Here is a 20181-nt window from a genome sequence, read left to right on the forward strand (position 1 = left end):
CCATAGCAGCACCCACCCAAAGTGGCATGTCATTTCGATCATTTGTGCGGTATTAAAAAATATTCTGCCAAAGTCTCGTCATGTAAAACAATGATGAATATGATTAAATGTGTTTTTAATATGCCAGCATTTACCTTAGGCTACTAAAATGTTCCCCATGTGTGCAACGTCTCTAAGTGCTTCTAGTCTACTGCTCAATGCCACTACTCAAATGTGATGATATGCATGCAACATTTTATTATAAAGGCGTTTTTTTCCGTTATGCGTTCCGGTACCTCAGAGCTTCCCAGGTCACCACCCTCTCTTGCTCACTTTTTGTTCCTACACCTCCCAATTTACAAATGAAGCACTGGGCCTGTCACACATGCAGACCGGGGGCCATTTTGTAGCCTGCCATCTGGTTGAATGTGAGCCCAAACTTGTACTTCCAACAAGGGTATGTGTAACAGAAGTGAATTCACATGTAATGCTGTTGAAGCAGTCACTATACTATGACAATAGGCTACTGTAAATAGAGGCATATAATTTAACAAAGCCTAAACAAACACTATATCCTGTTTAAACCCCCACCAGACAAGACATGATTACATTAAATTTGTTGAGGTCATGAGAGGCTGAAACTAGCAACATCCAGAGGACAGAACTTCACTCCCTACTCTCACCAATCATTAGATTAGTTGCCTAAAGGAAGGCTGGCAACACTCATAATCAATGGTGATAGCAGCAGGCTACCTAGCCCTGCTCTTGATAAAATAAAAACACATTGACTGATAGTGTTTTTGCCTGGAGCGACTGATAAGGACAGATTGTGCCATTCGAAATGTACATGTTCAGACACCACCCAAATGAACGCCTGTTCTATTGTATTGTGTGTGATCTAGTTCAAAGAACCTTGCAGAGAAGCAGCAGTTCTTTCTGGACCTTTGGACTTGTTGTTTTGTATTTTTGTGTAGTATATGTCAGGCCTACGTCTGCTTATATCTTCTCTATTATATATATAGGCCCAGGCCATAATATTTCCTATTTAGTCTACTCTCCTTCATCAACCTCCTACATTAATCTGGGCTTGTCCCTTGATGTCATTGTGATGATGACGTAAGTGTGATGGAGACTGAATTCTACTCAGAACCAAATACAGGCTCTGTGCCATCTGGGCCTACTGTTCGCTTTTAGAGATGATCTTCCTATTCCTTTCCTAATTTGGTCTTCATTATGACACATCTGACAATCGAGTGACTCGTGAGGTTTTGTGAATTAGCTTTGCGCCATCTGGTGGTGAATGCAAACTCATTCCTCTGCCTTCCAGATCCAGGCAGTAGTTTTCCACTCAGACACAAACTGAGCCTTTTGTTGGATTCTCAAGATTCCAGTTTTATCTTCTAGATTGAAGACACAAAATGCCCTTGGCTAGCAGATGTTGATCACTGGGTGTCTAAATAGACAGATAGACCCAGATAATTCAATAATTACGTTTTTTTCCCTCCCTTTTATTTAAGCGGATTGTTGTGCCAAGATATCACATTTAAAAAGCTGATTATAAGACACAAATAAACCTGCTGACGGATCTGGTTTGGCTGCTGCCAATGTTGGCTTCATGAATAATCATCACTTTTCCAGCATATAAACCACACAGGTTTGTTCTGGGCTACTGCAGCCATCTTGAGTTTTGTTCTGATGTAATATTTTGAATGCCACTGATGAGTCATGTTACAGCTCGTCAGCCTAGGACAATTCAACTGGTTTGTTCTCCCACACAGTTGTCATCTAGCTCTTCTGCAAATGTGTAGTTGTTATATTGTTTCAAATATGGGTGAGAGTCCTTGGTTGTTAGGCTACACAATCAAAGACGTGTGACACAATCCCGAAATCAGTCAAATCCAACTTCAGCAATGCAGTATAAGAGAAGTAGACCCGGTAGAATGAACGAGTGAATTCCAGTTTCATCCGGTTTGTAAGGACTGTTCACATCTAGCTCTGTATTCATCCGAGCACCAAATGCTTTGACGTCAGCTGTTGTTATTTGAAAATGACGAATGACTGACTCACTCTTCCAACTGCAGCGTTTGTGACCAACGAAATGAGTAAACTTTATAATAAAGAATGGCAATATTTACAGTACTGTATTATGGTTGGCAAGTTTGAAACTGCTTATATAAATAGGTTGGTTCATGGATGAGATGAAAGCAAAGTGCACATTTTGATGGGCTCCCATAGTTACTTTCTTCCGAACCCCTTTTTTTCCTTACCATAAATCAAAATGAATAGGTTTGTACGCTTATGTTTCACGGTGAAGTAACAAAGTGTAAGTAAAAGTACGTAGTAATTTCATAAAGGCTCGACAAAGTTGGACCTATTTCGTAGAATCACTAGGTCGGAGGTATTTGCATTGTGACGTTAGCCGCATCACAACTAGACTATAAATTCAGTCAGCAAACCACCCCTTTTAAACACTGCGTTGATGCGGTCTGGTCGCTGTGATTTTATTTGAATTTTCAGAATCGCGTATTTTGCTTCTTTTATTTCAGGAGTGCGTAATTATAGCGTTAACTGTAGTTGTACAGGTTTAATAGCAGCAGTGTAGTGTGAAAATAGGTGAAGTTGACCAGATAATGTAGGTATGCTACTGTAGCTAACGTTAGCTGTTGAGTTGTCATTCGACGCCTAGATTTGTTACTATCTATATCTATCGCTTTCTAGCGACGGATCATACTTGTATTTGTTTAAAAACAAACAAGGTGACGTTAAGTCATAGCAACTCGCTAGCTAAGGAGTTTTTTTTTTAAATTCTGACGTGTCAGTTGACAAAAGTCAAGATGATGGCCACAAGAACGAGTTTAACGTTGGGTGGCAGGGTCTTGTTTTTAGCAGCGGAGGTTACGTAATATACCTCAGAAGTATGCTTAGTTCAACTGAACTGGCATCGGCATTAATTCTAAGCTAAGTAACATAGCGAAAATGTTATTAAAAATGTTTGCGAAACAAAAGACGGGTCTTGTGGCGCACTTGTAGGCCCGATTCAAAATGGCGATTAGGGAGAAACGGATGTCCTGGGGATTCGGTGCAGTTATCTGAAGATCAAGCTACTAATGTTATTTTCGAAGGTCAGAAAATAATCAGGTTGTATGAGAAGCGTTATCGAAAGAACCAAGTTACAATTCAATAACCGTCTGGAAGATGAACGACGTTCCCATTTATCTGAGGCAGTATAGTTACTTCAATGTGTCTATTTGATCTTTTTCCTCAAATGAACAATACGTTACAAGAAAATAACCATATGAAGCCTTGTGAATACGAAGCTAAATATGCACGTTGCTAGACGGTCTTGTGAAGAATTGTGACGTCATATGAATAGCCAGCTGAATATTTGAATAGTAGACGTTGGGCGGTGGTCTCAGGCAGTTAAGCTAACTTCAAGTGGTGTTGCAAGTTGATCACATATTGGGAAGAAATACATTTTATACCGAAAAAGATTCAGCAATAGGAGTTAGGTGAATATCAGATGCATTTCGACGTTTTTGTTATATTAAGCCTAAAATGACGAATACGTGGACCTGCTGATAGTTGATTACATGCAAGGACAATCGTAGAAAGTTAATGTAGGAAGCAAGTTTCAAGACTAATACCTTGTGAAAAGCTATGATGCCTTTGAGAACAGCCAACAACAAATTGAAGAATGGAAGTTGGGTGACGGTCCCATTTTATCAGATGTGTTTTAGCAACTTCAAGACGTTTTTGTTTTTACTTGACTTGAAGAACAAGTTCTGATTGCCAGAAAAAAAATCTGTATAGGTAACACGTGAGAAAAAAGCTAAACTTGAACGATATGAAACGTGAAGCCTTATTCATTTGAATAGCAAGTGAAGTATTGGAAGAGAATTTGGCCTGAAGGTGCCTGTATCAGTCATTTGAGCTACTTCAAAATTAACCACGTTTTTAAACTTAAAATGTCAAAGATGTGCTGCTGATTAAGTATCCAAGTGAAGTGGTCGCCTAAAGAGCACGTGCTGTAATTCATGGAATCGCAGGCTCAAATGTGACCTTGTGTTGTCACGCCTCATGTTTTTTTTTTTACTTTTTCAAAACACAATTGGCTCTAGTGAAGAAAAGAAGGCTTTTTTTTCCTGAGAATGGACTGAGTTTGAGTTGTGGGAAGGAAGGACTTAGCTAGTTAGCAGTGTGTAAGGAAGGACTATTTCAGGATCAGAGGGAGAAACCAGGCCACGGGAAAACTGGGAGGACCAGCGGGGAGCAAGGCAGGACCCAGGGGGATCGAGGGAGGAGCAGCGGGGAGCCAGTCGTGGGAAGCAGCCGGGTGTTCATCAGAGGGAGCCAGCCAGATGGCAGGGTAGCGAGCCTTGCAGTGAGCCGAGCGCGGAGAAGTTCCGGGTCGACTGTTGCCCTAAGCCAGCCATTGGGTCCCAGCAGCAATGAGGCAGACGTGTTAAAGAGCATACGTGTAAAAGGGTCAACTAGCTTCGCCAGTCACAAAAGTGTTTGGTTTGTATGATGGGCAGTGGTAACATTTAATGAGGCCAAGAGTCTTAATTTAAAAGTCACTTTTTAAATCTGTCAAGAACAGTTGCTCGCGAAGTTGTGTTTCTTCCTCTTTCAGGTAATGGTGTGGTAAAGCGTTTATTTTCCTGGTTTCCCTTTCCTGTGTGCTGTGATGAGTCCCCCGTGGCCTTCTTGGTAGTGGGCTGGTGAGAGGAGGACCGTCTTAAAAGGATTTCACCCTACATCTGCAGCACAGATGTAGTGCCCCCGGGGTGGAGGAGTTTCTCCTGTCATTGAGTTCAATAGGTCTACCCCCCAAGATGCGGTCTACATGGGAGTGTGTTGAGTGGGAGGTCTTCTGTACGTCCGTACCGCAACGCCCCTTTGGTGCTGAGCAGCTACATCTGCTGGTTAAAGTGAGCAGTGAGTTTAAATGCATGATCTGATCACATGCGGAGTAACTATTCCCCTAGCTAAATATTGATATCAAATTTACATTTGCCTTCATATTGGTAACTAGGGGATTATCCCTCAATTTCTATTTAGTCTGGTATTATTGGTCCAACTGTAGTGCCTTTGTGGATGGGGGGGGGACATTTTCCGAGTTCTTCTTTTCACAGGCTCGCCCCTTAAAGCAAAGCTGACCGTCCAAGGGAGTCTCTTTAGTACTACCCACCACATTAATCAAAAAGAGTTGGGGACATGGCGTAAATGATAGTTCTAGGATGGATCAAGTGACCCCTCCGGCGTTAAAGTGATGTAGGAAGGTATTTTGTGCTAGTTTTCTGTAGTGAGTTGATCACATTTGAATATGTACTACAATACTTATGTTAAGTGTTTTTCTTCCAATGCATTTGAACTGGGCAGCCATATTTGGGTTGTGTGTGGGGGGGGGGGTGTTAATCCAAATTTCTTCCTAGAATTCTTTCACACAGCTTCGTGTAAAGCAGCATTTAAAGATCCAAATGGCTAGCATTGAGGTTTGGGGAGCAAGGAATCAACCGGGTGGTCCACATCTTTCGGGTGTCCGTTTCGCATTGTGGTGTAGAGATTCCTCGGTGTCTACAAGGGTGTAGCAAGTGGCGGGCCACGTTTTGGGGGAGTCGACTCGTATTCTCCCAGGGAGTGTGGTAATGGTCACCTTTAGATTGACACATTTCTATGTCATGGAGTATAAAGTTGCATTTGGGGTATATGGGGTCGGGGGACTGCTTAATTGTGACTTTTCCAGATTATTATGTGACCCAACGGTTCAATGAAAGAACAACTAAGAGGTCCACGTCTACCCCTGTGTGTCTTAAGGAGAAACGGTGAAGCAGAGGCCAGTGGTATTTTAATGTTTTTTTTGTGTGGAAAGTTAATGATTTGGGATTTCCAAATTTGGTTTTGATATTTTCATTGTATATTAGCAACTGTTAATACAATTTGATACTGTAATTGTGGTGTCTTGGTTGGTTACTGTTTGGGTTGGTCTGTGTGGGTGGGAATGGTGGAAGGCTTGTTTTCCCTTCTGCATTTTTCAGTGTGCTGTGTCCTGCATTTTCAATACTCAAGACCAACCGGAACACCCCTAACTCATTGTATGTAAACGTTTTCAATCGCTTCAAAACGCCTCGCAAGGTCTCAAGTAAGGTCACTTACAAATGTGTTCACATTTCCCTTTTTAATATTTCATAACGTTTGGCAACACAAATTGCACTCCCTTTGCAAATTAGGTAATGTTTTGTATTGATTCAACAGAGCTATCTGTAAAGGATTCATAATTGGTAATAAATGCATAGCTTATTGTGATTGAAGACATTTTGTTATGCATTTGTTCTTTGGGGGAATCTTGTCTGGGGGGGGCTTTTCTTGTGCTTTTTCAGGTGTCTTAGCTTGGTGCTTTTAGAGCACGGAAGTGACCTGGGCTTGATGGCAGCTCTTACATGGTGGAAAGTGAAGGTTTCAGATAAGTTCAATCCAACTCATATCTGTCTGAACATGGGTAAAGTCAAGATATGGGACATGGCTGTCTGAACGGGCCTTATTCTGGCCTCATTTGCTTATTCTTGAATAGAGAAGCATCTACCTAGCAATGCAACTGCTCAGCACTACTTGTGGTATGTAGAAGTTGCACTGCTGTGCTTTCCCTATGGGTGCAAATCTCTTCTGTTCCAACAGGAAGATTTGGTGGAAACCCTTCATTTTATGTAAACTATAAAGCATACTTTGGGTATGGGTAACATGTGTTCTGGTGAGGGAGGGTGTAGGGGTGTTGGCTGTTTGCTTTTGATCTTGCAGAATTGCAAAAGCCCTACCGGAGAATGCCTTCTACCAGTGACGTGACCACAGGAATCGCACCATCCTTTGATCTCGTCTCAACACAGGCAGGACAGTTTGAGCACGTTTGTTATATTCAAGGCCATTTCTAGCTTTACCTATTAGATCACCTCAGCTACCAGCTCTTGTGCAACTGTTCAAGGACACAGGCAGTCTTGTATCATAGTAGCTTTTCAACTGTATAGCATTTGGTTTAATGATCTTGCAGCAGTCGCGCAACTGTGTGACAGCTTTCCCAAATGAAGGTAGCTGAGGAACACTGCGCAACTGTGCAGCTGTAATTTGGACTGAATGCAGCGCAAATGTGTTGCGTTTGGATTGGTATTTGTTGGGCTTGGGAGGGGGATTATGCACTTTTTCTCTACAGGTCAGTGAGCCTGGCGCAAGCACGTATGATGTCGTCTAACCTGGAACATGTAGGAAGGTGTTTACCTCTTTCACTCTTCATTTAATAAGACCCCTGTCATATTTTTGTTTGATTCAATGGACATCTTCAACTGGATTTCTGTTAATTTCCATTAATGACCATAGTCAGGCAATGCTTTTAGCTGCATATATCTCAACCCCTTTGGCCTAGAGCCTTAAAGCTTTGCATCTTTAACTAAGTTAAGAAACGTCATGTAGGTGTTGAGTGCTGTGGTGGGAGAATGTTTGTCGACACCTCTTCGTTTCAGATCATTCTCTCGTTTCACTGTCCACTACGATTGCGCCTCCTGCATCTATCAGCCGCCGGGAACTGTCCGCAAATGAGTGTCCCCTGATTGAAGTACCTACCATCTCTCCCTCTATTGGCTTGAGCTTAAAGTCCTCCCCGCCCGACGTTCTTCAGTCTCTTCTCCCTCTGTGCTGTTTGTTCCTTTCCTTTCCCCCTTTTGGTTTCTCAGGTGACTATTTCTCAATCTGAAGTACAATGGTCTTGAATTGGCATCTGTGATCCGCCCGTAATGGAACACTGAGAACCAAGTCACTTTCAGATGAAGAGCCACAAGCTTGTCTTGCTGCTAATTGAGCATCTCTTCAGTTTCTTGTTTACAAAGTTAAGTCATTTTGGTTCCCTATTGACTTTGAACTCACCATGGCTGTGTAATTCAACCCTTTGTCTGCATGCACAATAGCTCTACATAACATAAAGATAAATACATAACCTAAATGTTCCATGTAGCTATTGCGTAAAATGGGTACTTCCAGTAGTCTGGGTGGACGCAGGGAGGTTTGGGGGGGCAACACTTTTTCTTTCTTCCTTTCAGATATCTCTTGAGTCAACTTCTGTTTCTACGGTGCACTGGGACAGCTCAACTGCAGAGTCACAGGAAGTCGGTCTGTCTTGATTTGATCCAGTTCTAGGAAGTTGTCAGTGTGGAAAAACTGTCTGGGTGCGGTTTGTACTGTTTCGGTGGGTCACAGCAAATGGCCAAGGTTTTCAATTTCAGAGAATATCAGGTTCTGCGTTGAAGGGGTGGGGGGTGTGTGTAATTGTCTCTTTTCTTATTACAGCTTCAAATTTAAGAGCTTGATCCTCGCAAGTTTGACTAACTTCTGAATCCGGACGAGTGTTGGTAATCTAGTTTCATGTATCATGGCTGAAACTTAGTAATGTTGTGGAATATTTATTGTGGCATTTAGTGTACCAATGCGGTCTTTGGGAGGCGGGGGGGGAACTTATTTTCCTCTAGTTTCAGGCACGCAACGATGCAAAGTCCTCTGGTTCGTGTAGAGCAGCAGGTAGTAAGGGTTTTTCTTTTCCTGGGAGAACAAACCATTTGGTTTTTGTTCCTCCAGGTTTTGCTTTTTGTCCTTCAACACAAAAAAAAGCAAAAGACTCCGGTGGTGGCACTCCTGATATTCCTCAGGATGGGGTTCAATTCCCTGCGAAGTCTTTGCTTTTCAACCTGCTGCTGAGTCAGGGAATAGTTCAACAGGGTAACCTAGGTACTTTAATAAGTTCTAGTGAGATTGCAATTTAAAGTATTGAATAAAGTCTGTTATAGATGGGTTAAATGACAACGTCACAATGTGCATGCTTCAAAGGGGCTGAAGTTGTGATTCTGGATGGCCAGGCGCTACTAACTGACAAACTGCCATGTCTGAAACAGAAGGGATTTGTTTCTTCTTGATACCACATCTTGTTTTGACTGATGTTATGTCAATGCTAATATGACAAATTTGCTTGCTTAACCCTGTAACAATGTATTTGAGACTAGTGCAAATGTAATTGTTTACAATTAACATTGGAGACTAAATATATCCGACGTCAACAATATAAGCCAACCTCGTCTGGTTTGTTATGTTGCTGAACAACCAACCTGTCCTGAGGCTGTTAATTGGGTCTGACAATCCTGTCAGTCGTGGAATTTTAAAATGGATGTCCAGTTTTGGGGAAGTTGTGGAAATTAAGTGTAATTTTAGGCTTTTGTTCAAATAAATCAACATATCGGCCAGGATCAGAATGCCACTTGAACGCATCAGTGTTTGCTGCATTACCTGCATGTGTGCAAGACGAGTGGGCCGTTGCTCAAGGAGAGGAAGACAGCCGGACCTTGCAGTAACAGATAGGCCTAGCCTGTAAAATGACTGTAGCCAATTCAGAACATGTATTGTACTCTGTAGTTAACTGTTTAGCTATTATGTATTAGTGTTTGTCATGTCCAAAAAACTGTTCCATTGACACTCGAATAAGGCCATATGAAGTTAACTTTTTTAATTAATCGTTTTTTGATGCATCATTTATTGACTTTGCCATTGTATTTTAGATTTGGTTCAATTGCGTTGATGTGAATAAAAATATCAACTCTGTAGATCAGTTTATTTGGACATTTTGTGTATTGGACTATAACTCCATAGCCTGCAAAGTAAGCACTTCTACGGTAGCTCAGTTAACTGGAAAAGGTACGTTTCCAGACTTAGCGTTTGCTTCAGCTGCATATTTAAGGCCAAAGGGGGTTTAGTATATGGCCAAAATACCACAGCTAAGGGCTGTTAAGAACTATGTAATACAACACCGTTAGCTGTGGTATATTGGCCATATACCACAACCCCCACCATGCCTTATTGCTATTATAAACTGTAACAATGTAATTAGAGAAGTAGAAATAAATGTCATAACTGGCTGACAGCAGTTGAATTTTAAAATGTATACCAATCAGTGTTCAGGGCTCGAATCACTAAGTCCATAAATATTTGTTTATAACCAGTTGATCTTTGAAATACATTTTTTCTAAATGTAACTTTTGTTTACAATGTTATGCATCAAAGGTGGTCACGGCTGTGGGTGTAATGATATTTTGTCAGCTGGTTAATGTCATGCAAAAGACTACCGGTCTGATAGTAATTGACCGTTAACATGTTTAGCATCTTCAGGCCTTTGGAACATCTACATTTTATAAAAGTCGACTAAATCAATTTAATATGCACATACCAATAAATCCATTGATTTTATGCAGGTCTAAAGAAACATGAACAAATTGAGTAGGCCTACTGTATGTTCTGGCCATGCCACAGGCTGTACTTTTAACTAGGCAAGTCGGTTGTGAACAACTTATTTACATTGGGTGGGCTTGTTCATTAATAAAATATACATGCAACAATTTAACATTTACTGAGTTAATAACAAAATCTGTTAATTAGGCCCTATTCTATGGATTTCACATGACTGGGAATACAGATATGCATCTGTTAGTCAGATACCTTAATGGTAGGGGCGTGGATCAGAGAATCAGGTCTGTTGTGACCTCCATTTGCCTCATGCACAGGTCCTTTGCATCAAGTTGATCAGGCTGATTGTGGAATGTCTCTTCAATGGCAGTGCGAAGTTGCTGGATATTAGCGGGAACTGGAACACGCTGCTCAAATTCTGTATGCCATGGTCTCTCCAACACTGTTTCAGCATGAAACCAAGTGAAATCTGTGGGAACATCAACATTGATGTTTTCACCATGAAACATGTAATTAAACTGACAGCCCTTCTGTTTGTGCTTGAGAAAGGAATGGGGGTAGGAGATGGAAACTCATTGGTGAGATATTCTGTAGCTAATGGCCTATTAATTATGAAAATATAAAAAATTCCCTATAATTGTAGGATAACTAAGCAGTGCTGCACAACCAATGAACCAACGACTAGGCCTATACTTTCTCTCCCAGACTACTGGGTAGGGTGTTTGGCGCGTAGCATAAGGTAGCCCGTCCATCCAGTATCGATGATAATACAGTCCACACTCAAAGATGATTCATGTTTTTCTGACGTGCAAAATGTGTTAGGCTATGTATTTTATAATGGCAGAATATTTTTATTTTTTTAAGCGTGGGCTCATATACACACACGCACAGTGCCTTGCAAAAGTATTCATCCCCGTTGGCGTTTTTACTATTTGTTGCGTTACAACCTGTAATTTAAATAGATTTTTATTTAGATTTCATGTAATGGACATACACAAAATAGTCCAAATTGGTGAAGTGAATTGGAAAAAGTTACTTGTTTCAAGTTATAAAACGGAAAAGTGGTCCGTGCCAATGTATTCACCCCTTTGCTAAGAAGACCCTAAATAAGATCTGGTGCAACCAATTACCTTCAAAGTCACATAATTAGTTAGATTCCATACAGGTGGACTTTTTTTGAATGTCACTTGACCTGTCACATGTTCTCATTGTGTAAATATATTACATTACACCTGTTCTGAAAGGCACGAGAGTCTGCAACAACACTAGGCAAGGGGGCACCATGAAGACTAAGGAGCTCTCCTAACAGGTCAGAGACAAAGTTGTGGAGAAGTACAAATCTGAGAGTTGTGTTATAAAAAATCTATACAGTGGGGCAAAAAAGTATTTAGTCAGCCACCAATTGTGCAAGTTCTCCTACTTAAAAGGATGAGAGGCCTGTAATTTTCATCATAGGTACTCTTCAACTATGACAGACAAAATGAGGGGGGAAAAATCCAGAAAATCACATTGTACGATTTTTTTTTAATGCATTTATTTGCAAATTATGGTGGAAGATAAGTATTTTTCATTGGCAGGGACTGGGAAACTGGTCAGAATTGAAGGAATGGTGGATGGTGCTAAATACAGGGAAATTATTGAGGGAAACCTCTTCCAGTGATTTGAGACTGGGATGGAGGTTCACCTTCAAGTAAGAAAATGACCCTAAGCATACTGCTAAAGCAACACTCATGTGGTTTAAGGGAAAACATTAAAATGACTTGGAATGGCCTAGTCAAAACCCAGACCTCAATCCAATTGAGAATCTGTGGTATGACTTAAAGATTGGTGTAAACCAGTGGAACCCATCCAACTTGAAGGAGCTGAAGCAGTTTTGCCTTGAAGAATGGGGAAAAATCCCAGTGGCTAGATGTGCCAAGCTTATATAGACATACCCCAAGAGACGTGCAGCTGTAATTGCTGCAGAAGGGGGCTCTGCACAAAATATTGACTTTGGGGGGGGAGTGAGTAGTTATGCACGCTCAAGTTTTCTGTTTTTTTTGTCTTATTTCTTTGCATCTTCAAGTGGTAGGCATGGTGTGTAAATCAAATGATACAAACCCCACCAAAAAAATATATTTCAATTCCAGGTTGTAAGGCAACAAAATAGGAAACATGCCAAGGGGGGTGAATACTTTCGCAAGCCACTGTAGGCCTGTGCATATGCATAAGATCTAATATGCATATGGGTGTTTTGAATTAATAACCTTAGAAAACGCTGTCCATTTCGTTGTTAGGCTTTGAACAGTGTTTTCTATCCAACAGCCGCAATGACAATGTTTTCCACTTGTTTTCAACCTGTTGAACTTTCTTCAAATTGATCAATCGCAGTGAGGTGAGTTTTAAAAGTAAAAGTGTTTGTGATTTTCAATTGCCTTGATGTTATTGGTTTGAAGGGCAATAGAGCCCTAAGTAGCAGGCCATTAGCGAGTTGGATACTATCAACACATGTCCTGAGTGCATAAGGAGATTACAGTGACTCAGTGGTCACGTAGAATTTTACAGAGCTTGATCAGAAGGGCTTGCACACCCAGTAGCTCTCCAGACTGAGGGTTGATCGTGTGTTTTAATACAGTTGTCTAACAGGTATTCTACTTTGTGGGTGGTTAAGTACCTTGCATAATGGCAGGAGATGGTACATGGGATCAGAGAGCAGCCTCACTGTCAATACAACATTACTCTTACTTTTTTTTGTACGAACATAGCGACGTACAATGTGGGTAAAAGTCATGAAATTCCATCTGTCAAAATGTGTAGGAACCCTGTTTAGTATGAACCCTGTTTAGAATGTACCCTTCATGACAGAGTTCATATCAATCTGCTTTATTAAACCTTTGTGTTCCAATATGCAGATATCAATGTTTTGACATTTTACATATCTTCAATAAATTGTCCAACTCTCTGTTTCCATGTATACAATTGCTCAATTACACAACCACCTATGCCTGAATGTCATGAGAAACTGGAATTTTCGACTAGATTTTTTTTGGGGGGATTAGTCTATTGGTTGGGTGTGAGTATCATGACTTGCAGTTTGAGACATAAGAGAACTGTTGGAAATGGTGTTACTGTATGAACAAAATCAATTTACATTACAATTCAAACTTGTGTTCAATCTTGACCTTTCAATTTCTCTGGCTTTATTTGGGTTACACATGTCTCGATGTGCTTTTTTTTAAATTAAAGAAATAAGCCAGTGGCCTTATTGTTTTTCTGAATCATGAAATGTTTATTTTATTAGTGAGTACAGTAAGCCTATATGACCAAGGAATTCAGGGGGAGGGATGTCCACATAAGGCCTGTTATTGATCAGCACAGTACCAGAGGCAATGGTGCATGTCAGGAGTACAACCGCACAGAACAGTCTCACATAATGCTTCTCTAATTCATTACTAAATATACAAACCGGTCCCGTGTGGCTCAATTGGTCGAGTTTGGCACTTTCAACGCCAGGTTTGTGGGTTCAATTTCCACCGGGGACCAGTACGAAATGAAGTGTGCACTTTAAAAATATATATATATTTCACCTTTATTTAACCAGGTCGGCCAGTTGAGAACAAGTTCTCATTTACAACTGGGACCTGGCCAAGATAAAGCAAAGCAGTGCGACACAAACAACACAGAGTTACACATGGAATAAACAAACGTACAGTCAATAACACAATAGAAAAAAATCTATATACAGTGTGTGCAGATGAGGTAAGATTAGGGAGGTAAGGCAATAAATAGGCCATCGTGGAGAAGTAAGTACAATTTAACAATTAAACACTGGAGTGATAGATGTGCAGAAGATGAATGTGCAAGTAGAGATACTGGGGTGCAAAGGAACAACCACAAAAAAGGGGATGAGGTAGTTGGATGGGCCATTTACAGATGAGCTATGTGCAGGTGCAATGATCTGTGAGCGGCTCTGACAGCTGATTCTTAACTTTAGTGAGGGAGATGTGAGTCTCCAGCTTCAGTGATTTTTGCAATTCGTTCCAGTCATTGGCAGCAGAGAACTGTAAGGAAAGACGGCCAAAGGAGGAATAGGCTTTGGCGGTGACCAGTGAAATAAACCTTCTGGAGCGCGTGCTACGGGTGGGTGCTGCTATGGTGACCAGTGAGCTGAGATAAGGCGGGGCTTTACCTAGCAAAGACTTATAGATGACAGTGGGTTTGGTGACGAATATGAAGCGAGCATACAGGTCGCAGTGGTGTGTAGTATATGGGGCTTTGGTGACAAAATGGATGGCACTGTGATGCACTCACTCTGGATAAGAGCGTCTGTTAATTTACTAAAATGCCAATTGTAAATCGACAGGGCAATAGGTTCCATGACCATGTAGAAGAGGCAGAGGATTTATTTACTGGCGTTGTGCCGAAAAGCTCTCCCCCCTGACAGAATCCCCCCCTTCGCGTGAACGCGCACGCACTCAATTCTTCATTGCTTTGCTCGTTGAGATTTCTGATCACGTTCGGCTGAGTTTCATTTTATTTTTTATGTCGGTTTGATAACAGCGAGGAGGCACTAATGTCTGCAGTTTTCGTATTGGCTGTTTGTTTCAAGTATATTAGTCTATAAATAAATCTCTTTGCCAAAATTCGTCACCTCTCCCATGTCTTATTTGATTAGTAGTTCTGAAATGTTTATTGCTTGCCTACATTTTACTCCCTCCTCTATGTTTAATATAACACACATACATTAATTATTAATTTCGGTTGCCTATCCTGACATGAAGTTTGTTCTATAGAAAGTATTTGACTCTGATGTGTGCCACAGAAAGTATTTGACTCTAGCCACAAAATTAAGGCCTGCCGAAATCCCCACTTCCCCCTTCTATCTTGGGACAACAAGGCCTGGCACACTTCAGAATCATTTTGGCAGCTCATGTTGACCAGTAGTGTGTGCCACAGAAAGCAAAATTAGAGTATAAAGAAACATAATTTATTTTAGAAATATTTTGTAATGTTTAAGAAAATAATGATAATACATAAATATTATCACACAATAACAAAAAACATCACAGAAAGTTAAGTTTGTTAATACTGCCCCCCAGCCATAAGAAGTTTTGAGTAGCTTGGATGAATAAGGTGCCCAGAGTAAACTGCCTGCTACTCAGGCCCAGAAGCTAAGATATGCATAGTATTAGTAGATTTTGATAGAAAACACTCTTAGGTTTCTAAAACTGTTTGAATGATGTATGTGAGTATAACAGGGCTCATATGGCAGGCAAAAACCTGAGAAAAAATCCAACCAGGAAGTGGGAAATCTGAGGTTTGTAATTTTTCAACTCTTTGCCTATCCAAGATTGCACTTCCTAAGGCTTCCACTAGATGTCAACAGTCTTTAAAACCTTGTTTGAGGCTTCTACTGTGAAGGAGGAGAGAATGAGAGCTGTTTCAACCAGAGGTCTGGTAGAAGGCCATGAGCTCAGTCAGGCGTGTGCCCGTGAGAGGTAGCTGCATTCCATTGCATTTCTAAAGACAAAGGAATTCTCCGGTTGAAACATTATTGAAGATTTATGTTAAAAACATCCTAAAGATTGATTCTATACATTGTTTGACATGTTTCTATGAACTGTAACGGAAATTTTTGACTTTTCGCCTGGCCTGCGCGTCGTGAATATTGATTTGTGAACTAAACGCGCAAAAAAAAGAGGTATTTGGACAAAAATGATGGACTTTATCGAACAAAACAAACATTTATTGTGGAACTGGGATTCCTGGGAGTGCATTCTGATGAAGATCATCAAAGGTAAGAAAATATTTATAATGCTATTTCTGTTGACTCCACAACATGGCGGGTATCTGTATGGCTTGTTTTTGTGTCTGAGCGCCGTACTCAGATTATTGCATGGTGTGCTTTTTCAGTAAAGTTGTTTTGAAATCTGACACATTGGTTGCATTAAGGAGAAGTTTATCTAAAGTTCCATGCATAACACTTGTATCTTTTATCAATGTTTATTATGAGTATTTCTGTAAATTGATGTGGCTCTCTGCAAAATCACTGGATGTTTTGGAAGCAAAACATTACTGAACATATCGCACCAATGTAAACTGAAATTTTTATTCAGAGAATTGCAGGGGAATAGTACAATACCTTTTCATTGTGCAGCTTTGTTGCCCTGCGCGCTTGTTCGTTGAGCTGTAGATCCACTCGGGTGTCCCCAAAAGTTTTCAAAAGCACCATTTCTTGTAAGTGCCCAGCTGTACTTTGGTGTCTCGTTGCTGCCTTGGTTAGACAACTCAAAGCCAGTGTGGCTCCAAACACCAAATCGATCACTTGCAAATAATAGGCATTCCCAGCAATACAGTTTCCAGTGCTTCTCGGAGCCTGTGAGTCATTGATAGTAATTGAAAGTGGGGAATGAACCCCTTTCCCGCCTGTGACAGGCTTTGTAGCGTCGGCGTCTACCTCTCCTGACAATGTCTAACTTTTCTTGAATAGTTTGACTTGAGAATGGCGTTGTAATTATATCCTCGACCAAATCGATATCTTCTCCTTCCGCCATTGTGGGTTGAAAAAACAGCTTAGTAGTACGCAAATTAATTTGTTGATCAATTTCAGTTTCCTAGTTCTGAGACCTGCCCATATAGGACCTGCCTCTCAATATTGGTAATCCAATCAAAAGACGTGCACGCACTACGCCTGCTAGCTGGCTCCTGTGTAACATTTTAGACCCCTGGCAACACATGATGGCTGAATATGATTGGATAAAATATCTAACATAAAGACCAGCCCTCCAAATCTCAACCTGGGGCTGGAAGCAGTGCAACCAAGAGGAACGCTATGAAATGAAGAGTGTAACTCTTAATCTGGGGAATAATTTAATACATATTTGTGGGAAAATATATTTAAAAATATATATATTCTGATGATGTTTAGGCCAGCAGAGAAGGCCTTGCTGGCCCTGACGGCCCACCACTGGTATTGTGTAACATGAAGTCCTATGAGTGTCATCTGATGAAGTTCATCAAAGGTTAGTGATTAATTCTCTCTATATTTCTGCTTTTTGTGACTCCTCTCTTTGGCTGGAAAAATGGCTGTGTTTTTCTGTGACTAGGTACTGACCTAACATAATCGTTTGGTGTGCTTTCGTCGTAAAGCATTTTTGAAATCGGACACTGTGGTGGGATTAACAACAAGTTTATCTTTAAAATGGTGTGAAATACTTCTATGTTTGAGGAATTTTAATTATGAGATTTCTGTTGTTTGAATTTGGCGCCCTGCACTTTCACTGGCTGTTGTCATATCGATCCCGTTAGCGGGATCTCAGCCGTAAGAAGTTTTAACAAACACTAAATAAGATATACACATTTCGATCTTTGCATAATAAGATATAAAATGACAATAAATAACAAACAAATATTGGAAAGATGCAACAGCTTGTCTGAACATTTAGTCCACTTTTTATGGAAAGTTTTCCAGGTGATACTGTCACCTGGAACTCAAGCCTAGCCTCGTCCTGACAGGCAGCGCAGACATAATCCTCCAATGGTGGGATGGTTTTCATACAGGACTGGTGGAACCAATGTGGGCAGCAGATACAAACAATCTGAAATCTATATTATAATATATTTAAAAAAAATACATTTTCTTGAATTACAAATATTTAATTATCAGAAAAGCAGATGATACTACCTAAATAAATATTACTGCTTATACTAATTCATACTCCTAAAAATGTGCCTTTAGAAGTGAACAGGCAATTACCCAATTAGTGTCTTCCTCTTTATTGTCCACCACCCCACAGAAGTGGCACAGTTGGCTCAGGTCATCTAGCAAAACATAATGTCAAGTAGTCTCTACATGTGTTTTTCTGAGCAAACAGGGAACAAAGGAATAGTTTAGGTTTCTTGTAACATAATTATTTAAATACATGTGTTAAGCAGCCATCTAGTCAGAAGTTGGATTAGAGATAACCTTGAAAGATCCATATAAATATATATATTTTTATCTACAATTATATTAAATTAGAAATTGAACATACCAGTGTTTTGGAGGAGAGTGACTGCTATTTCTTCTCTCACGATGTCAACATCTTTGTCCGTATTTGAAAAGATAATCGACTCCTTCAGGACACATTCAGCAAACTGGGGAAAATAATTTGATTTGCATTTCATTTCAGTGTTTCCCAACAAAATTATGCTACACTTAAGATTCTAATTCGCAAGTATACAACGACACAGCTATAATATAATTTGACAGTTCTGTTTTTCCTGTATTCTTTCAGTAGGTTAATTGTACATTACTTATGCTCTCATACTTACTCTCAAGGCAAAGACCCCACAAGAAGTAACATCTTGTTGGCATGGGTGAGGAAGGGTACCACATGCCCACCTGGATGTATTACACCCCTTCTCTCTCAGGAATGAACGTATATGTTAGTAAAAGTAGAGCATTTTTGAAACACTTTATTGATTACAATATAGAGATTATTTGTTAAACAAGTAATGTTAGTGAAGAGATGGTAAACAGAGAGGGATTCCAGCGGGGTGTGTGGGGAATCTGAGAATGCAGGGATTCCAGCGGGGTGTGTGTTGAAGTAGTCAAATCTGGAGCTGCCAAGGGCTGGAATGTAAATTATGTGATCATCTCGGATTAAAATGTTACAGACCTATATCCATCCTGCTCCTTGCTCGAGCTCTAAGAGTCTTGTGAACAGCAGTTTTCAAGTCAACAAACAGGTCACTGACCATTCTCGAATTCCCACATTGTCTTGTGGAAGACCTCCATCTCCGCTTTGCAGACTCCTGGTTTTCTTCCAGAATGGTCCTGTATTTGGTCACTGAAGGTGCACCATGATCAGCCACACTCAAGGTTACTACGCCAAACAAACGATATCATAACCGCCATCGATAAAAGACAGTACTGTGCAGCCGTCTTCATCGACAGTTCTTGATCAAGGCTGGCTGCATCGACATAATCTGTCAATAACCATATTCTTATCGCCAGACTCAGTAGCCTTTTCGGACTCCCCTTTTTTTTCGGATGACTGCCTTGCCTGGTTCACCAATTACTTTGCAGACAGAGTTCAGTGTGTCAAATCGGAGGGCATGCTGTCCGGTCGTCTGGCAGTCTCTATGAGGGTGCCAGGGTTCAATTCTCGGGCAGACTCTTTTCTCTGTATATATCAATGATGTTGCTCTTGCTGCGGGCGATTCCCTGATCCACCTCTACGCAGACAACACCATTCTATATACTTCCGGCCCGTCCTTGGACACTGTGCTATCTAACCTCCAAACGAGCTTCAATGCCATACAACACTCCTTCCGTGGCCTCCAACTGCTCTTAAACGCTAGTAAAACCAAATGCATGCTTTTCAACCGATCGCTGCCTGCACCCGCATGCCCGACAAGCATCACCACCCTGGATGGTTCCGACCTTGAATATGTGGACACCTATAAGTACCTAGGTGTCTGGCTAGACTGTAAACTCTCCTTCCAGACTCATATCAAACATCTCCAATCGAAAATCAAATCAAGAGTCGGCTTTCTATTCCGCAACAAAGGCTCCTTCACTCACGCCGCCAAACTTACCCTAGTAAAACTGACTATCCTACCGATCCTCGACTTTGGCCATGTCATCTACAAAATTGCCTCCAACACTCTACTCAGCAAACTGGATGCAGTTTATCACAGTGCCATCCGTTTTGTCACTAAAGCACCTTATACCACCCACCACTGCGACTTGTATTCTCTAGTCGGCTGGCCCTCGCTACATATTCGTCGCCAGACCCACTGGCTCCAGGTCATCTACAAGTCCATGCTAGGTAAAGCTCCGCCTTATCTCAGTTCACTGGTCATGATGGCAACACGCGTTGCACGCGCTCCCACAGGTGTATCTCACTGATCATCCCTAAAGCCAACACCTCATTTGGCCGCCTTTCGTTCCAGTACTCTGCTGCCTGTGAC

This window comes from Oncorhynchus masou, chromosome 9 (assembly GCF_036934945.1).
Source record: "Oncorhynchus masou masou isolate Uvic2021 chromosome 9, UVic_Omas_1.1, whole genome shotgun sequence".
Taxonomy (NCBI): Eukaryota; Metazoa; Chordata; class Actinopteri; order Salmoniformes; family Salmonidae; genus Oncorhynchus; species Oncorhynchus masou.